Source organism: Triticum aestivum, chromosome 7A (assembly GCF_018294505.1).
Source record: "Triticum aestivum cultivar Chinese Spring chromosome 7A, IWGSC CS RefSeq v2.1, whole genome shotgun sequence".
Classification (NCBI taxonomy): Eukaryota; Viridiplantae; Streptophyta; class Magnoliopsida; order Poales; family Poaceae; genus Triticum; species Triticum aestivum.
Window position 1 is genome coordinate 236,053,104 of NC_057812.1, and position 22,414 is coordinate 236,075,517.

The window sequence follows — 22,414 nt, forward strand, 5'->3', positions numbered from 1 at the left end:
ACATCTGGGTGGATTGTTTGGGGCACCTGGAGTAACCAGTGCTTGCCTAAGGGGAATCCCGGAGTACCCGTGTGATTACCTTAGGTCCGCCACCCAGGATCAAAGAGATCATACAACACTTCATGACTAGAAACTTCCGTGTGCAGCCACAAGCCATTATGGGCTCTGGCATAGTTGAGTAAGTTGTGTGACCTCTTTCCATGGTAGACTAGCTGATGTAGGGGAAAGTAGGTGTATCGGTCTACCCAGGGTTAAGGGGAAACGCTTCTGAAAGGCTATGTCTCGATCTTCCGATCATGGAGGTGGTCGAGTCTTGTGTGGAAAAGTGTGCAACCCTCTGCAGAGTGTACAAACTAATCATGATTAGCCGTGTCCCCGGTTATGGACAACTTGAGTATCTAGGAGTGAATTATTGGTTGGTCTCATCACTCTATTTAATGAAATTATTGGGTTACTAATAACTTGGGAATTTTGTGATTGAGTTGGAGGAACCTTCTCAATAATGGCATTTCAATTTAGTAGTAAATAAAAAAATTATTCCTTTGTTGTAGGATAAAATTAGCTTTATGCAAAATTAAACTTAGAGCCTCCACCAGCTAAATTTGCATATAGAGATAGTCTTTTCATTTGTTATTATTATATGGTGTGAAATTGCCAGCATATTCCATGTGCTTACCTACACGGCTGCAACATCTCATGTTGCAGACTTTTCCGATAAGGATTAAAGGTGTGATAGGTCATTGTTCTGCACTTAGTTTACCGTGGAGTTGGATGGAGTCATTTACTTTCGATGCTTCCGTAGTTATTTTATGGCCTTTGGTCATGTTATTGTAATAATTACTATTTTGAGGACCATGGTGTAATAAAGTGTGTGACTGAACTTTGTTATAATTCCTCGAGTATTGTGTGTGTCAGCATACCGATCCAGGGATGACACTTAAGCACAGAAACTTCGATCCATTTGGGTCGGGTCGCTACACTTACGATGGATGAAGGAAGGATGTAAAGAGCCTAAGCTTGGGGATGCCCCGGAATCCCAAGCTATTATCCAAGAATGAGCAACCAACTATGCTTGGGGATGCCCCCGAGTGGCATCCCCGCTTTCTTCCAACAACTATCGGTATTTTACTCGAGACTATATTTTTATTCGTCACATGATATGTGTTTTGCTTGGAGCGTCTTGTATGATGTGTCTTTGCTTGTTTTTTTTGTGTTTTAAGTTATCAATCCTTGCAGGACACACCTTTTTGAGAGAGCCAAAATTATGTCATGACTTATTAGAATTGCTCTCTATGCTTCACTTAAATCTTTTATGAGCTAGGACTTGCTCTAGTGCTTCACTTATATCTTTTTGAGCACGGTGTGCTTAGTATTTTTGAATAAATGCTCTCTTGCTTCACTTAGATTTGTTTGAGAGTTAGTTAAATTTTGAAGAAATTATCTCTTGCTTCACTTAAATTATTTTGAGATAAATAAAATTTGTTATGCTCATGATCTTCACTTATATTTGGTTGAGCTTATGAAAAGCAACTCATGAAAATTAGTGCAAAAGTGATAGATATCCAAGAAGGATAAAGTAAAGGAAATGTCATGAAGATCATTAGACAGAATAAAATTGATTCTTAGTAATAGTTTTGAGATATGATGATGTGATATGTGCATTATGTTGATGAGTAATTGTACTCTAGTAAGAATATTGGTGTTAAGGTTTGTGATTCCCTATGCATGCACGAAAGTCAATAGTCATGCAATGAGAATTATATCCTACTTGTGGTGCATTATTCGGTGTTAATTATGCTTAATGCATGCTTATGAGATTATCCGTTTCTTGGTTGGTCGCTTCCCAATCTTTTGCTAGCCTTCATTTTGCACTAAGTATGACCTCTACTTGTGCATCCAAAATCCTTTAAACCAGTTTTGCCACATGAGTCCACTATATATACCTATATGCGGTATTCTTTTGCCGTTCTAAGCAAATTTGCATGTGCCATCTCTATTTTTCAAAACAAACTTCTCTTTTGTGTGTTTGTTTCGCTCGCGGAGCAGTGAGGGGTGGCTAATATTTTCCATGCTAGATGTGTTATTCTCAAGATGAGTGTTTATTCACTTGTCATTGCACGAGAGTAAGGCAAAGGTATTAGGGATGCCCAGTCCCAAAATGCAAAAAGAAATAAATTTACTTTATGTTATCAAATAATAAATTCCTTGGAAAGTATTGGTATGAAGGGCACCCGTGGATACGGTTAGCCATGGAAAGTGAAAGTTATGGTGGAAAAAGGAATAAACTTCATTTTCTGTTTGGGAACTGCCTATGGCATATCTAGCATGGAAAGTGTTCGGAACTCTAAGTATTTTTCGTTGGTGGGATGGATACACCTCCCAAAATGTTTTAATCTCAATTTTTCGCTTTTGAGCTCTGGCACCACTACAAACCCCTACTTCCCTCTATGAAGGGACTTTCTTTTACTTTATGCAATTTTTATTTTGAAACTTGAACCTCCATCTTCTCTTATAAAAAGCACAAACTAGGAGGCAATATGATCGTGCTCAAGTATTGGGTGTAGTTAATATTCCAGTGTGTTTCATGAATGGATCAATGTTTGAGCATGATGGGCTAGGGATAACTTATTTTAGTATTGATATTTTGAAAGACATGGTTGCTTGTTGATATGCTTGAGTATCTAAATTATTATGTCAAAACTAGATTATTGCTTTGAATCACATAAAAGTCCAAATGTCCATGCTATAAAGAAAAGAATATGATATGACTTGATGAACAGCACTCCACATCAAAAATTCTATTTTTATCACTTACCTACTCGAGGACGAGTAGGAGTTAAGCTTGGGGATGCTGATACGTCTCCAACGTATCTATAATTTTTGATTGTTCCATGCTATTTTATTATAATTCTTGGATGTTTTATAATCATTTTATAGTTAGTTTATATCATTTTTTGGTACTAACCTATTGACATAGTGCCCAATGCCAGTTCCTGTTTTTTCCATGTTTTTTACATCACAGGAAATCAATATCAAACAGAGTCCAAATCGCACGAAACTTTACAATGATTTTTTATGGGACAAAAGGAAGCAGATGGACCGCCTCTTTGCTCTATAAATACCCAAATATTCCCAAAACCCTAGGGAAGTCGACGAAATATTCATCCAGCTACCGCAGTGTCCAGAAACACTAGATCCAATCTAAACACCATCACGGAGGGGTTCACCACTTCCATTGGTGCCTCTCCGATGATGCGTGAGTAGTTCTTTGTAGACCTTCGGTTCCGTAGTTAGTAGCTAGATGGCTTCATCTCTCTCTCTCTCTCTCTCTCTTGATCCTCAATACAATGGTCTCTTGGAGATCCATATGATGTAACTCTTTTGCGGTGTGTTTGTTGGGATCGATGAACTTCGAGTTTATGATCTGTTTTATGTCCATGAAAGTATTTGAGTTTCTTTGATCTCTTTTATGCATGATCTCTTATAGCCTCGTATTTCTTCTCCAATATTTGGGTTTTGTTTGGCCAACTCGATCTATTTATCTTGTAATGGGAAGAGGTGCCCGGTAGTGGGTTCGATCTTACGGTGCTTGATCCTAGTGACAGAAAGGGAACTGACACGTATGTACGTTGCTACTAAGGATAAAAAGACGAGATCTATATCTACCATCATATAGATAACCAGATCTTGTCTACATCATGTCATCGTTCTTATTGTGTTACTCCGTTTTCCATGAAATTAATACACTAGATGCATGCTGGATAGCGGTCGATGTGTGGAGTAATAGTAGTAGATGCACGCAGGAGTCGGTCTACTAATCTTGGACGTGATGCCTATGTAATGATCATTGTCTGGATATCGTCATAATTATTTGATGTTCTATCAATTGCCCAATAGTAATTTGTTTACCCACCGTTTGTTATTTTTCTCGAGAGAAGCCACTAGTGAAACCTACGGCCACGGGTCTTATTTCTCATATATTTGCCTTTGCGATCTACTTTTTCCTTGCTTTTATTTTCAGATCTATTAAACCAAAAATACCTTGCTGCGGTTTATTTTATTTGTGATCTATTATTTCAATCTATTACAACTTTCTCCCGTCAACACACAATTTCTGGCGCCGTTACCCGAAAGGGATTGACAACCCCTTTAACACGTCGGGTTGCGAGGTGTTGTTATTTGTGTGTAGGGGATGTTTACGTTGTGTTGCTTAGTTCTCCTACTGGTTCGATATGTTGGTTTCATAACTGAGGGAAATACTCTACCGTTGCTGTGCTACATCATCCCTCCCTCTCCGGGGAAATACCAACATAGTTCCAGCTGCCATCAAGTACCGAACGCACGGCACCTCTGCGATCTACACATGTTCAGCTCGGTGACGTCCCTTGTACTCTTGATCCAGCTGAGGCCGAGGGTGAGTTTCATCAGCATGACGGCGTGTCGACGGTGATGATGAAGTTACCGACACAGGGCTTCGCCTAAGCACTACGACAATATGACCGAGGTGTAAAACTGTGGAGTGGGGCACCGCACACGGCTAAAGATCAACTTGTGTGTCTATGGGGTGCCCCCTCCCCCGTATATAAAGGAGGGGACGAGGAGGAGGGCCGGCCACAAGGGGCGCGCCCAAGGGGGCGAATTCAACTCCTAGTAGGAGTAGGTTTCCCTCTTTCCTAGTCCTAGTAGGATAAGAAGGAAGGAGGGGAAGAAGAGAAGGAAAGGGGGGCTGGGCCCCCTAGCCCTAGTCAAATTCTGCTTGGGCTAGGGGGGGCGCACGCCACACCTTGCATGCCTCCTCTCTTCCACCATTAGGCCCATGAGGCCCAATAACTTCCCGGGGGGTTCCGGTAACCCCCGGTACTTCGAAACTTATCCGAAACGACCCAAACCACTCCGGTGTCTGAATGTAGCCTTCCAATATATGAATCTTTATGTCTCGAACATTTCGAGGCTCCTCGTCATGTCCGTGATCTCATCCGGGACTCCGAACAACCTTTGGTACATCAAATCACATAACTCATAATACATATCGTCATTGAACGTTAAGCGTGCGGACCCTATGGGTTCGAGAACTATATAGACATGACCGAGACACATCTCCGGTCAATAACCAATAGCGGAACCTGGATGCTCATATTGGTTCCTACATATTCTATGAAGATCTTTATCGCTCAAACCGCACAACAACATATGTTGTTCCCTTCGTCATCGGTATGTTACTTGCCCGAGATTCAATCGTCGGTATCATCGTACCTAGTTCAATCTCGTCACTGGCAAGTCTCCTTACTTGTTCCATAATGAATCATCCCTAAACTAACTCATTAGTCACATTGCCTGCAAGGCTTATAGTGATGTGCATTACCGGGAGGGCCCAGAGATACCTCTCCGACAATCGGAGTGACAAATCCTAATCTCGATCTATGCCAACTCAACAAACACCATCGGAGACACCTGTAGAGCATCTTTATAATCACCCAGTTACGTTGTGATGTTTGATAGCACACTAAGTGTTTCTCTGGTATTCAGGAGTTGCAGAATCTCATAGTCATAGGAACATGTATAAGTCATGAAGAAAGCAATAGCAATAAACTAAACAATCATAGTGCTAAGCTAACGGACGGGTCTAGTCCATCACATCATTCTCTAATGATGTGATCCCGTTCATCAAATGACAACACATGTCCATGGCTAGGAAACTTAACCATCTTTGATTAACAAGCTAGTCAAGTAGAGGCATACTAGAGACACTATGTTTGTCTACGTATTCACACATGTACTAAGTTTTCGGTTAATACAATTCTAGCATGAATAATAAACATATATCATGATATAAGGAAATACAAATAAAAACTTTATTATTGCCTCTAGGGCATATTTCCTTCAGACTGTACATGGAGAGGCTGACAGCTAGGTCCACGGCTGCACACAAGGAAATGTCTCCTTATTACGCGCAAAATAATGATTCCTCCACCTAACATTTGAGACCCACCAGACGAGTCACCGTCTTTCGCGAAAAAACATTCCCGCCGCTGACATCTCAGACCCACCAGCTATATCTTCGGACACAAGGAAGTGCTTCCTTATTACGCAGCAAAAAATGAATACTCCCCCTACTAGCTGGGACCCACCATATGGGAGGCTGAGTTGTGGGTCTACTAAGTTGACGCGGAAGGAGGGCTTTGCCAACTTAGTCAATATGAATGATTCTAGCTCTAGTAACGTATGATGTCCATCCAACGGCCGTAGTGCTTCTTCAACCTTTGGTCTTCTTGCTCCAGCCGCCCAAAGTAGCGCCGGTCTTGCCGCCTGCTCCTGCCTCCCATGGCCGGCCGTGCTACTGCGGAGGCCTCACCGCCCCCTACTACTCCCACCGCTGGCCAGGCCATCCCTCTACTCACCCACACCCCTTGTTATTCTATAGCAACGGCAGCTTCACACTGCAGCCAAACTAGTGAACCCTCGTACTCCTCTCCACGGGGTCCTGTTCATCCAGCCCTCCACAGGGTTCTGTTCATCCACCCCCAACCGGCTCGATTGGGGTCATGTTCATCCAGCGGCAACGACCTCTACTACCACGGGGTCCTGTTCATCCAACACCCCACCGGGAATTGTTCATCCAAACCCTACCAACAACGCTCACTGTTCATCTAGAGGCAGTATCGATCGGCTTCAGTTAGCAGCAGTAGCGAAGGAATCGCTCGATCGGGTTCAGTTAACAGCCATCGATCGATCGCTCATGTTCAGTAACGCGTAGCCTGTAGTGCAATCGGTCGGCTTAAGTTAGAGACCAATGCCTCGCACCCACGCACGTACGTGTATGAGAGAAACGCGCATCGCTCGGCCCCCGACCACCCATCGTAACTGGGAACTCCCTGATATTTTCCTCGCCCTCGCTTCTACCATGGTTTTTTCCGTCATGGACGGCCCAAAGAATGTAATGCAGCTGCGTATCTGGCCTGCCCAGGACGAAAAGCCCATTTTCTGTCATGTTTTTGTCATAGAAGTAGGAGCCCACCACATCTATGATGATACCAGGTTTTGTCATAATTATCGTCATAGAAGTGTCATAAGCATGACAGAAAAAATCGTTCAGCCCAAAATGTCACGGATATGTGTTTTTTCTAGTGTATTGACATAGTGCCAAGTGCCAGTTGCTGTTTTTTGCATTTTTTATATCGCAGGAAATCAATACCAAATGGCGTCCAAACGCAACGAAACTTTTTGTGGAATGTTTGGACCAGAAGACAACCAATGGGCCGAAGAAGCACCTGGGGCTGCTCCGAGGGGAGCACAAACCACCAGGGCGTGCTTGGACGCCCAGGCGCGCCCTAGTGGGTTGTGCCCACCTCGGGTGCCCCCAGACCGCCTCTTTACTCTATAAATACCCCAATATTCTAGAAACCCTAGGGGAGTCGACGAAAATCAATTCCAGCCGCCGCAGAGTCCAGAACCACCAGATCCAATCTAGACACCATCACAGAGGGGTTCACCACTTCCATTGGTGCCTCTTTGATGATGCGTGGGTAGTTCTTTGTAGACCTTCGGGTCCGTATTTAGTAGTTAGATGGCTTCCTCTCTCTCGTTTGATTCTCAATACAATGGTCTCTTGGAGATCCATATGATGTAATTCTTTTTGTGGCGTGTTTGTTGGGATCCGATGAACTTTGAGTTTATGATCAGATCTATCTTTTGTATCCATGGAAGTTATTTGAGTTTCTTTGATCTCTTATATGCATGATTGCTTATAGCCTCGTATTTCTTCTCCAATATTTTGGTTTTTTTGGCCAACTTGATCTATTTATCTTGCAATGGGAAGAGGTGCTTTGTAGTGGGTTCGATCTTACGGTGCTTGATCCCAGTGACAGAAGGGGAACCGACATGTATGTATCATTGCTACTAAGGATAAAATGATGGGGTCTATTTCTACATAGATAGATCTTGTCTACATCATGTCATCGTTCTTATTGCATTACTCCGTTTCTCCAGGAACTTAATACACTAGATGCATGTTGGATAACGGTCAATTTGTGGAGTAATAGTAGTAGATGCAGGTAGGAGTCGGTCTACTAATCTTGGACGTGATGCCTATATAATGATCATTGCCTAGATATCGTCATTATTATTTGAAGTTCTATCAATTGCCCAACAGTAATTTGTTTACCCACCGTTTGCTATTTTTCTTGAGAGAAGCCACTAGTGAAACCTACGACCTTCGGGTCGCTTTCTCATATTATTTGCCTTTGCAATCTACTTTCCTTTGCTTTTATTTTCAGATCTATTAAACCAAAAATACAAAAATACCTTGCTGTGATTTATTCTTATTTATTGTATTTGGCATTCAATCTATCAATCTACTACATTTTATTCATGTCCGTTTGCCAATTTTTGGCGCCGTTACCTGAAAGGGATTGACAACCCCTTTAATACGTCGGGTTGCGAGTATTTTTTATTTGTGTGCAGGTGCCGTTTACATATTGTTGCTTGGTTCTTCTACTGATTCGATAACCTTGGTTTCATAACTGAGGGAAATACCTACCGTCGTTGTGCTGCATCATCCCTTCCTCTTTGGGGAAATACCGACGTAGCTTCAAGCCGCATCAAGCACCGACAACTAGAATGAGTGTGTGGACATGAATGTAATGTTAGTGAGGAATACGTACTCCCCCAAGCTTAGGCTTTTGGCATAAGTTGGACTACGGCCACCACTCGCCTGGATGATATCCGGAATCATAGTTGGGGTCGTACTTTGCTGCGGCAGCTACCGCTTGGCGAGCTACCTCCTTAAGACGAGCGGCCTCCGCCGTCCTCTCATACTTGTTTGCCTCCTCTCTAGTTATAAAATATCCCCCCTTTGTCTAAAAGTTAAAGAAGGTAGGAGTAGGAAGGGTAACATAGACGGGACGCCATCCGTCAAATATTAGTCAATACTGGAGGAACTGATCATTCCTCTCAAGAAACTGATATCGTACCAAAGCATTATAATCTAGAAAAGCAGGTGGCAACTCAATATCATACCCTCTAATAGGTACATCCAAATATTTAGCTAAACGAGTTGCATAAATCCCGCCAAATAAATCTCCATCTTTAGCCTTATGGTGTAACCTCCTAGAAATAATGGCCCCTAAATTATATCGTTTATCATCCAACACTGCACACTTGAGGACACTAAGATCCGATGCACAAAGGTGGCTATGATCATGTTTACCATTAATGCATCTGCCTATGAAGAGAGCAAAATAATGTATGGCAGGAAAATGAATGCTCCTCATGGAGGCTTGTGTGATATTTCTAGTTTCTCCAACAGTGATGCTAGCAAGGAAATCATTATATTCAGATTTATGAGGCTCACTAAGACTGCCCCATTGTGGGATTTTGCATGCATCACAAAAATCTTCTAGGTCCATGGTATAAGATTCATCATAAAGATTAAATATGACAGTATGAGTATTACGCTTGGATAAAAACTCAAACCTCCGCACGAAGGAATCGGTGAGATAATAATACTGTAAGCACTTGTCCGATAAGAAGTCCTCGAGGCCGACATTTTGTATGCATGCATAGAATTCATCCTTGAAACCTGCACGATACATAAATTCATCTGACGGCCATTCAACCGGCTTTACTTGAGCTTCCCTTGGTAGTTCAGGGTCCGGTTCGCGTATTCCACGCCTCGATGCTTGCTTCCTTGAAGAACCACCTTGATAGATTTTTCTTCCTCTGAAATTTCTAGTGACTCAAAATAAAAGTGAACCAAACTCAACAAGATTGATAGCAACTACTCCTACAAGTGCCTAGAAGCTATATCATGCATCAAAAATACTTTGAAGCATATAAATTTGACATGCAAGCTCAAGAACAGGGTCACCAAAGAAACAAAAATTTGCAATAAATAAAGCACTAGAACAAAAACTAATTGGACCATTGGAGGAGTCACATACATCAATCCCCCAAAGCATTTTTGTGAATGGAGCTTTGAGCAAGGAGATCGAAAATGGCAGCAATATGAGAAAGAACACGAGTTTGAGCAATGGAGTGATTTTTTCTGGAGGAAGGAGTGGATGGGTGCTAGAATAAGTGGAGGGGGCCATGTGGGGCCCACAAGGTCATGGGCGTGCCCTAGGGGGTGGGCGCGCCCTCCACCCTTCTGGCGAGCTGGTGAGGCCCCCTGGTGTGTTCTTTGCACCAGAAATTCTTAAATATTATATAAAAATCATATCAAATTTTCAGGGCATTTGGAGAACTTTTATTTTCGGGACATTTTTATTGCATGGTTAATTCAGAAAACAGACAGAAAATACTATTTTGCTTTATTTAATCTAAATAACAAAAAGTAAAAGATGGGTACAGAGAGTTGTGCCTTCTAAATTCATCCATCTCATGCCCATCAAAAGGGATCCATTGACAAGGTTGATCAAGTCTTATTAATAAAATTCTTCCAAGTGACATCAAACCGGAGAACTTTCGAATAACACTTGGTTACCTCAACGGGGATATGCATGTCCCCAATAATAAGAATATCATATTTCTTTTTGACAGTATGAAGGGGGAATTCAAAACCTCCGATAGTAATAGTTGAAAATTTTCCAACAGAATTGATACTATGAACTTGTTGCAGTCAATGACAGTCCCTACAGTATTCAAAAAGGGTCTACCAAGGATGATCGACATATTGTCGTTCTCGGGAATATCAAGAATAACAAAGTCCGTTAAGATAGTAACGTTTGCAATCACAATAGGCACATCCTCACAAATACCGATGGGTATAGCAGTTGATTTATCAGCCATTTGCAAAGAAATTTCAGTAGGTGTCAACTTATTCAAATCAAGTCTACGATTCAAAGAGAAAGGCATAACACTAACACCGCTCCAAGATCACATAAAGCAGTTTTAACACAGTTTCTTTTAATGGAGCATGGTATAGTTGGTACTCCGGGATCTCCAGGTTTCTTTGGTATTCCCCCCTTAAAAGTATAATTAGCAAGCATGGTGGAAATCTCAGCTTCCAGTATCTTTCTTTTATTAGTAACAATATCTTTCATATACTTAGCATAAGGAGGCATTTTAAGCATATCAGTCAAATGCATACGCAAAAATATAAGTCTAATCATTTCAGCAAAGCGCTCAAAATACTCATCATCCTTTTTCTTGGATGTCTTAGGAGGAAAGGGCATGGGTTTCTAAACCCATGGTTCTCTTTCTCTATCATGTTTCCTAGCAATAAAGTCTCTCTTGTCATAATGTAGATTCTTGTATTATGGGTTATCAAGATCAACAGTAGGTTCAATCTCTACATCATTATCATTACTAGGTTGAGCATCAACATGAACATCATCATTAACATTAGCACTAGGTTCATGTTCATTACCAGATTGTGTCTCAGCATCAGAATTAGAAATATCATTGGGATTCCCGGGTGTATCCATAGCAGGTTCACTAGCATGCAAAGTCCTATCAGTTTTCTTTTTCTTTTTAGTACGAGGACTAGGTGCATCGGTATTAATTCTCTGAGAATCCTGCTCAATTCTCTTAGGATGACCCTCAAGATACAAAGGTTCCTGAGTCATCTTACCACCTCTAGTCATAACCATAACAGCATTATCATTATTCTTACTATTTAACTCATTAAGCAAATCATCTTGAAACTTAAGTACTTGTTCTACTTGGGTTGTAACCATGGAAGCATGTTTACTAATAAGCTTAAGATCATTAACAGTTCTACTCATATAATCACCCAAGTGGTCAAGCATGTAAGCATTACTTTTCAATTGTCTACTAACATAGGCATTGATGTTTTCTTTTTTAACAATAAAATTATCAAACTCATCCAAGCATTGACTAGCAGACTTATTATGAGTGATATCACCATCATCAAATTTACGGAGAGAGTTTACCTCTACTACCTGTGTCGGGTTATCAAGATCATGTATTTCTTCAATAGGCGGTAAATTTTTAACATCTTCAACTTTAATACCTTTTTCTTTCATAGATTTCTTTGCCTCTTGGATATCTTTAGGACTGAGAAATAGAATACCCCTTTTCTTCAGAGTTTTCTTTGGAGTTGGTTCAGGAAGTGTCCAATCATTTTCATTACTCAATATATTATTCAATAGCAATTCAGCTTTCTCAACAGTTATTTTCCTGAAAACGCAACCAGCACAACTATCCAGGTGGTCTCTGGAAGCATCGATTAGCCCATTATAAAAGATATCAAGTATTTCATTTTTCTTGAGAGGATGATCAGGCAAAGCATTAAGTAATCAGGGAAGCCTCCCCCAAGCTTGTGGGAGACTCTCTTCTTCAATTTGCACAAAATTAAATATTTCCTTTAAAGCAACTTGTTTCTTATGAGCAGGGAAACATTTTTGAGAGAAGTAAGAAATCATATCCTGGGGACTACGCACACAACCTCGAGCAAGAGAATTAAACCATAACTTAGCATCACCCTTTAATGAGAAAGGAATCAATTTAAGGATATAGTAATAGCGAATTTTTTCCTCATGAGCAAATAGGGTGGCTATATCATTCAATTTAGTAAGATGTGCCACAACAGTTTCGGATTCATAATCATTGAAAGGATCAGATTCAACCAAAGTAATTAACTCAGGATCGACAGAGAATTCATAATCCTTATCAGTAACAAAGATAGGTGAAGTAGCAAAAGCGGGATCATATTTCATTCTAGCATTCAAGGATTTTTCTTTTAGCTTAGCTAACAGTTTCTTAAGATCCTCACTATCATTGCAGGCAAAGAAGTCTCTAGCAGTTTCTTCATCCATAACATAACCCTTGGGTACAACAGGCAATTCATATCTAGGGGGAGAATCATAATCATCATTTTCAATAATATCAACAGTTTTAGCAATTTCAATCTCTCTAACCCTAGCAAGTTGTTCATCAAGAAATTCACCTAGTGGCACAATATCATCAAGCACATAAGTAGTATCATCATAAGGATCATGCATAGTAGAAGTGGCATCATCAATAACATGTGACATATCAGAATCAATAGCAGGTGTAGGTGTCACAAGTTTACTAAAAACAGAAGGAGAATCAAGTGCAGAGCTAGATGGCAGTTCCTTACCTCCCCTCATAGTTGTGGGAAAAATCTTGGTTCTTTGATCTTTCAAATTCCTCATAGTGATCAACAGATATAAATCCCAAGTGACTCAAAGAATAGAGCTATGCTCCCCGGCAACAGCGCCAGAAAAAGGTCTTGATAACCCACAAGTATAGGGGATCGCAACAGTTTTCGAGGGTAGAGTATTCAACCGAAATTTATTGATTCAACACAAGGGGAGCCAAAGAATATTCTCAAGTATTAGTAGCTGAGTTGTCAATTCAACCACACCTAAAAGACTTAATATCTACAGCAAAGTATTTAGTAGCAAAGTAGTATGGAAGTAACGGTAACGGTGGCAAAAGTAACACTAGTAGCGGAAGAGTAATGAAGCAAAGATCAATAAAGGCTCGTGGGCAATGGATTCATGATGGATAATTATGTTGGATGGCTTTCATCATGCAACAGTTATAACATAGGGTGACACAGAACTAGATCCAATTCATCAATATAATGTAGGCATGTATTCCGAATATAATCATACGTGCTTATGGAAAAGAACTTGCATGTAATCTTTTGTCCAACCCTCCTGTGGCAGCGGGGTCCTATTGGAAACTAAGGGATAATAAGGCCTCCTTTTGATAGAGTACTAGACCAAAGCATTAGCACTTAGTGAATACATGAACTCCTCAAACTACGGTCATCACCGGGAGTGGTCCCGACTATTGTCACTCCGGGGTTGCCGGATCATAACACATAGTAGGTGACTATAACTTGCAATATTGGGTCAAGAACACAAATATATTCATGAAAACATAATAGGTTCAGATCTGAAATCATGGAACTCGGGCCCTAGTGATGAGCAATAGGCATAGCAAAGTCATAGCAACATCAATCTTAGAACATAGTGGATACTAGGGATCAAACCCTAACAAAACTAACTCGGTTACATGGAAATCTCATCCAACCCATCACGGTCCAGCAAGCCTACGATGGAATTACTCATGCATGGCAGTGAGTTCATGAAATTGGTGATGGAGGATGGTTGATGATGACGATGGCGATGGATTCCCCTCTCCGGAGCCCCGAACGGACTCCAGATCTGCCCTCCCGAGGAAGAACAGGGCTTGGCGGCGGCTCCGTATCGTAAAACGCAATGAATCCTCCTCTCCGATTTTTTCCTCCCCGAAAGTGAATATATGGAGTTGGAGTTGAGGTCGGTGGAGGTCCAGGGGGGCACAAGGTCGGAGGGCATGCCCCCCACCTTGTGGCTAGGGTGTGGGGCCCCTGCTGCTGATTCTTTGGCCAATATTTTTTATTAATTCCAAAAGTTATCTCCATGAAGTTTCAGGTCATTCCGAGAACTTTTTATTCTGAACAAAAATAACACCATGGCAATTCTGCTGAAAATAGCGTCAGTTTGGGTTAGTTCCATTCAAATCATGCAAGTTAGAGTCCAAAACAAGGGAAAAAGAGTTTGGAAAAGTAGATGCGATGGAGACATATCATTGGCATCAATATTATGCATATGTGTATCACCACAATTGAGATTCAACAAAAATAAACCACTCTTCAAAGGTGCATGGCCATAAAATATATTACTCATATAAATAGAACAACCATTTTTCTCTGATTTAAATGAATAACCATCTCACACTAAACAAGATCCAGATATAATGTTCATGCTCAACGCTGGCACCAAATAACAATTATTTAGGTCTAGAACTAATCCCGGAGGTAGATGTAGAGGTAGCATACCGACGGCGATCACATCGACCTTGGAACCATTCCCGGCGCGCATTATCACCTCGTCCTTAGCCAATCCTTGTTTAATCCGTAGCTCCTATTTCGAGTTACAAATATGAGCAACCGAACCAGTATCGAATACCCAGGCGCTTCTACGAGCATTAGTAAGGTACACATCAATAACATTTATATCAAATATACCTTTGTTCACTTTGCCATCCTTCTTATCTGCCAAATACTTGGGGCAGTTCTGCTTCCAGTGACCAGTCCCTTTGCAGTAGAAGCACTTAGTTTCAGCCTTGGGTCCAGCTTTGGGATTCTTCCCGGGAGTGGCAACTTCCTTGCCATTCTTCTTGAAGTTCCCTTTCTTTCCCTTGCCCTTTTTCTTGAAACTAGTGGTCTTGTTAACCATCAACACTTGAAGCTCCTTCTTGATTTCAACTTCAACAGCTTTGAGCATTACGAAGAGCTCGGGAATTGTCTTCTCCATCCCTTGCATATTATAGATCATCACAAAGCCTTTGTAGCTTGGTGGCAGTGATTGAAGAACTCTGTCAATAATACTATCATCCAGAAGATTAACTCCCAGCTGAGTCAAGTGATTATGATACCCAGACATTTTGAGTATGTGTTCACTGACAGAACTGTTCTCCTCCATCTTGCAGCTATAGAACTTGTTGGAGACTTCATATCTCTCAACTCGGGCATTTGCTTGAAATATTAACTTCAACTCCTAGAAGATCACATATGCTCCATGACGTTCAAAACGTCTTTGAAGTCCCGATTCTAAGCCATAAAGCATGGCACCCTGAACTATCAAGTAGTCATGAGATCGAGGTTGCCAGACATTCAAAACATCTGCATCTGCTCCTGCAGGAGGGCTTTCACCTAGCGTTGCATCAAGGATATAGTTGTTCTGTGCAGTAATGAGGATAATCCTCAAGTTACGGACCCAGTCTGTGTAGTTGCTACCATCATCTTTCAACTTAGCTTCCTCTAGGAACACATTAAAATTCAGGGGAATGGTAGCACGGGCCATTGATCTACAACATAGATATGCAAATACTATCAGGACTAAGTTCATGATAAATTAACTTCAATTAATCAAATTACTTAAGAACTCACACTTAGATAGAAATCCCTCAAGTCATCTAAATGATACATGATCCAAATCAACTAAACCATGTCCGATCATCACGTGAGATGGAGTAGTCATCAATGGTGAACATCTCTATGTTGATCATATCTACTATATGATTCACGTTCGAACTTTTGGTCTCTAGTGTTCTGAGGCCATGTCTGTACATGCTAGGCTCATCAAGTTTAACCCAAGTATTCCGCATGTGCAAAACTGTCTTGCACCCGTTGTATGTGAACGTAGAGTCTATCACACCCGATCATCATGTGGTGTCTCAACACGACGCACTATAGCAATGGTGCATACTCACGAAGAACACTTTTACCTTGAAATTTAGTTAAGGGGTCATCTTATAATGCTACCGCCGTACTAAGCAAATAAGATGCATAAAAGATAAACATCACATGCAATCAAAATATGTGACATGATATGGCCATCATCATCATGTGCTTTTGATCTCCATCTCCAAAGCATCGTCATGATCTCCATCATCACCAGCTCGACACCTTGATCTCCATCGTTGCGTCGTGGTCGTCTCGCCAACTATTGCTTCTACGACTATCACTAACGAATAATGATAAAGTAAAGCAATTACATGGCGTCTGCATTTCATACAATAAAGAGACAACCATAAGGCTCCTGGCGGTTGCCAATAACTTTTACGAAACATGATCATCTCATACAATAATGTATATCACATCATGTCTTGACCATATCACATCACAACATGCCCTGCAAAAACAAGTTAGACGTCCTCTACTTTGTTGTTGCAAGTTTTACATGGCTGGTACGGGCTTCTAGCAAAAACCGTTCTAACCTACGCATCAAACCACAATGGTGTTTCGCCAAGTTTGTTGTTTTAACCTTGTTCAAGGACCGGCCACACTCAAATTTGATTCGACTAAAGTAGGAGAAATAGACACCCGTCAGCCACCTTTATGCAAAACTAGTTGCATGTCTGTCGGTGGAACCGGTATCACGTGCGTGGACATGTAAGATTGGTCCGGCCACTTCATCCCACAATACCGCCGAAGCAAAATAAGACGTTGGTGATAAATAGTATGACTATCACCACCCACAACTCTTTCTGTTCTACTCGTGCATATCATCCACGCATAGACCTGGCTCATGATGCCACTGCTGTTGCATGGAAAACAAAAAAAATTCTACGCACATGCAATGATATATCCATGGAGATGCATAGCAACGAGGGGGACAATGTGTCTACATACCCTCATAGAACATAAGCAGAAGCATTTCTCAACGCAGTTGATGTAGTCGAACTTCTTCGTGCTTCAACCAATCAAGTACCAAACATACGGCACCTATGCGTTCTGCACATGTTCAGCTCGGTGACGTCCATTGCCTTCTTGATCCAGCAAGTTGTCGAGGTAGTAGATGAGTTATGTCATCACGACGGCGTGGTGACGGTGATGGTGAAGTGATCCTCGCAGGCCTTCGCCTAAGCACTACGAAGAAATGACTGTAACACCCACGATGCGGCTATATGTCCCACGTGTCGGGCCACGACTTAGAGGCATAACCGCATGGTAGGCATGTCGCAAGAGGGGTAATATTTACACATCCCATGTACTGAATAAGAAAAGGATAAAGAGTCGGCTTACAATCGCCACTTCACACAATACATAAATATATCATACATCATCTAGAATACAATCAAGGTCCGACTACGGAACCAAATAAAAGAAAGACAACCCCAAATGCTAGATCCTCGATCGCCCCAACTAGGCTCCTCTACTGATCATCTGGAAAAGAAACATAATAATGACCCGAATCCTCGTCGAACTCCCACTTGAGTTCGGTAGTGTCCCCTACACTGGCATCATCGGCACCTGCATCTGTTTGGAAGTATCTGTGAGTCACGGGGACTCAGCAATCTCACACCCTCGCGATCAAAACTATTTAAGATTATGGGTAGGAAAGGGGGTAGTGAGGTGGAGCTGCAGCAAGCACTAGCATATATGGTGGCTAACTTACGCAAATGAGAGCGAGAAGAGAAGCAAAGCACGGTCGAGAAGCTAATAGTGATCAAGAAGTGATCCTGAAGCTATTTACGTTCAAGCATAACACGAGACCGTGTTCTCTTCCCGGACTCCGCCGAAAAGAGACCATCACGGCTACACACGTGGTTGATTCATTTTATTTAAGTTAAGTGTCAAGTTTTCTACAATCGGATATTAACAAATTCCCATCTGCCCATAACCGCGGGCACGGCTTCCAAAAGTTCAAAACCCTGCAGGGGTGTCCCAACTTAGCCCATCACAAGCTCTCATGGTCAAAGAAGGATATTCCTTCTCCCAGGAAGACCTGATCAGACTCGGAATCCCGGTTACAAGACATTTCGACAATGGTAAAACAAGACTAGCAAGACCACCCGTTGTGCCGACAAATCCCGATAGGAGCCGCACATATCTCGTTCTCAGGGCACACCAGATAAGCTAAGCGTACAGGAACCAACATAACCCAAGTTGCCAAGGGATGGTCCCGCACGGTGCTCTAGTTTGGACCAACACTCAGAGGAGCACTGGCCCGGGGGTTTAAAATAAAGATGACCCTTGAGTCCACAGAACCCAAGGGAAAAAGGCTTTGGTGGCAAATGGTAAAACCAAGGTTGGGCCTTGCTGGAGGAGTTTTATTCAAGGCGAACTGTCAAGGGGTTCCCATAACACCCACCGTGTAAGGAACACAAAATCAAGGAACATAACACCGGTATGACAGAAACTAGGGCGGCAAGAGTGGAACAAAACACCAGGCATAAGGCTGAGCCTTCCACCCTTTACCAAGTATATAGATGCATTAAAGTAAACAATATATAATAATGATATCCCAACAAATTCCATGTTCCAACAAGGAACAAACTCCAACTTCACCTGCAACTAGCAACGATATAAGAGGGGCTGAGCAAAGCGGTAACATAGCCAAACAACGGTTTGCTAGGAAAGGTGGGTTAGAGGCTTGACATGGAAATATGGGAGGCATGATAAAGCAAGTGGTAGGTATAGCAGCATAGCAATAGAGCGAACAACTAGCAAGCAAAGATAGAAGTGATTTCGAGGGTATGGTCATCTTGCCTACAAAGTTCTCAGAGTTGACAAAAGCTTGATCCTCATAAGCGTACTCAACAGGTTCCTCGATCACATACTCGTCTCCCGGCTCTACCCAAAGCAAGAACACAAGCAAAGGACCAACAATCAATCACGGTGCAATGCGCAAGCAACATGATGCAAAACATGGCATGATATGCGAGATGTGATATGCAATGCATATGCGTGCTCTAGAAGGAAAATATTGATCAAGGCATCAACTTGGAAAACAAAGTGCGTCGCTGGAAAGATGAGTTGATTTCGGTCGAAATCGATATAAAGATCAACGGAATCGGATGCACGGTTTGCAAATGGCAAGCAAAACAAGAATGGCACAATTCTGCGATTAACAGCACAATGCCATCTAGGATGCAACAAGAAACTAAGCTACTGCACTCCAACATAATAATAAAGCATATGGCAGTGATCTACTCAAGATGCTTGACAAAACATGAACACTGAACTACGGCTAAATCACACAAGAGTAGGTTCAAACAAACATGGAAAAAGTGCAAAAGATATCAACATCACAGACTTAGAGAAATAACTAACATGCCAGGAATAACATCAGGAAGCCATGTTTAGAGCAAGCAAACAACATGATACAGGAACATATCATAGCAAAAAAAGGCATGGCATGAATCTACTCAAAGCATAGAACAAAAGTCCCTTACTGACCAAGAGCCAAAAAGGCACAGAAGATATTATGGCACCCATGTAAACATAGCAAGTTTCATTAACAGATTCAGACTTAGCAGAAAACAGAGCATGGCATAAACAGAATTATGAAGGCATCTTTGCGAGCTCGATTCACTCACCACAAGGCATTGCATGACAAGACAAGAATACATACAGCAATATGACATGTTCAAGAAGCTAACCATGGTAAGAGCAAGTTCATAGCATGCATGGATCAACTACAACAACCATGGAAAAATTGATTAACATGTAAACAATCTGCCAGGAACATTTTATAGCAAAAGTAGAGCAAGATTAAGTCATTCTAGGGCACTCCATAATTGCAAACAGGGGCATGGATAGATATAGCATAACCATATGTCCAAATCATCCTTACTGAAGCAACTCAAAACAAGCATGGATCTCACTATAGCATCATGGTTACATGGCAATAAAATAACAGCAGGAAAATGACTTAGTGAAATCCTAAGTCCCGGAAATCAGCAATAACACGAAGGCTACTTTGCATGCTTGTGCTAGTCACCACAAAGATCACAAAAATACATGGCAAGCACCCCTGTAAAGATGGCATGGCATAGATCAAAACACATGTAGGGCTCATGCCCATATGAAGCACCCATCAAATGTGGCAAAAATGAAAAATTCTCATAATCTGCTAAGTAACAGGAGCTAACATTTTATAGCACTCTTGCATCAGAGATTTGGGCATCAATATGGACTCAAACAAGCATGCTACAATGGAACAAAATGAAGAGCACATCATGATGAACATTTTGATATATTGCACGTACAAAACGGAGCAGTATGCAACAAGTTATGGCATGTCAAAGGGGGCACCAGAATATAGCAGAAAAGGACTTAGGGAAAAACGAGGTCAACCTCAATGGATCTAGGGTTCCGGGGCGTGGTCCACGAGGTTCACCAGAGAGGGAGTTCGCCGGAGACAACACGGGAGGCGGCCGGAGGAGGACGAGGCGTGTCGGGGGAGGGGCGCTCTGGGCCGGATCTGGCCGAATCCGGCCGGAACCCGGTAAGGGCGACGCGAGCCGGCGAGCGGTGGTGGCCGGCGAGCCGGGGCAGTGGAGCGCGCCGGCGTGCGAAGGCGGCCGGCGGGCGGAGGCGGCGAGGCGCGTCGGTGGCGGTGGGCGCGGTGCTCGGGCGGCGCGGTGAGGCTCAGGGGGCGCGGGGCGGCGGAGTCGAGCTCGTGGGGGCCGGCGGTGGGGCACGGGCGGCGCTGCCATGTGGCAGGCCCCAATTGGCAGTGGGCGGCGGCGGCGATCCGTCCGGCGCGGACGGACACGTCCGGTGGCGGCGGAGGGCGATTTTTTAGGGTTTCGGGACCCGGATTTTGGACGAGGAGGACATATTTATAGGTAGGAGGAGTTTGGAGTGTCCAAATGAGGTGTAGTTTTCGCCCACGCGATCGTGATCCTACGGCAGAGGACATGGAAGGGGTTTGGGAGGGTTATTGGGTCGTTGTCACATCCCTAGCTTCTGGTAATGCTCTAGGCTAGCTCATGTGTGCATCATGTTTAAATTCTGACAATTTGAACTGAGGGAATTTTGGAAGCCTCAAAAACTTAAATAAAAGAGGGGCAAAAACCCTAGAAATCTCATTCATTGTTCCAAAATGTTCTTCTTAAATGTTTGATAATTTTTGGCAAGGGTTCTGGTCCCAACCAAAAATATTGAACATTTTTAAGGATTTATTTTTGGGATTTTGAATTTATATCATTAGCTATTTGAATTTGAATTATATTCATATAATTAGAATATAATTTCAAATACCCCTGAAATATTTTATGAGCTTTTGGAAAAGTCCATCTAGCCAAATAAAATTATTCAGAGGAGTTTTTGGCATTGTTTGAATTTGTTTTAAAATTCAAAAAAGTGGCAAAATAAATTAAACAGAACAAAATAGAAAACAAAAAAATAAAACAGAGAGCAGAAGCTTACCTAACTCACCTGCAGCCCACCTGGCGCCCACCAACCGGCCCAGCCGGCCCAGCCCACCTCCTCCCCCTTGTCCTCTTCCTCCTCTGCCAGGAGGACGAACAGAGGCGAGGCGTGGCGCGCGCCGACGCTGCCTCGGCCACCTCCTGCTTCCCGGCCACCTCCTGCTTCCCCCGGCCTCCCTAGCGACGCCACGAGGACGCCTCATGTCCCCTCGCCCCTCTTCCTTCCTCGCTGCTCCCTCTCTCTTCCCCGAACACTCTCCCCCTCCTCTGTTCCCCTCACCGAACGCGCCCGCCGCCGCCGACGAGAACCACCGCGGCCAGGGTCTCTCCCTCGTTCCCTTGAGCAGCCCAGAGGCTCCGCCTCGACCCCCTCTTCCTCTCCACCGAGCCACGAGGTCCCGGACGCGCTACAACGCCGCCACCATCGCCGTTCCCCTCGCCGGCCACCGGAGATCGCCGCCGTCAATTCTCCGTCGCAGAAGCGTCCCCGAGCTCCCCGAGGCCACCGTCGCAACCACCGTGAGCTACCGCTCCTTCTCCCCCTCTCCGTTCTCTCGTTTGCACGCCGCAGCTGCCACTTTGCCGACGACCGGAGCTCGCTGCCGCCGGCCATGTTGCCGTCGCGGCCATGGCTTGTTTCGGTTGCGTCCGAGCACGGCTTTGAGCTCGTGGGGCTCACAGGAAGCCCATGCGCAGCTCAGCTTGTCCAAAA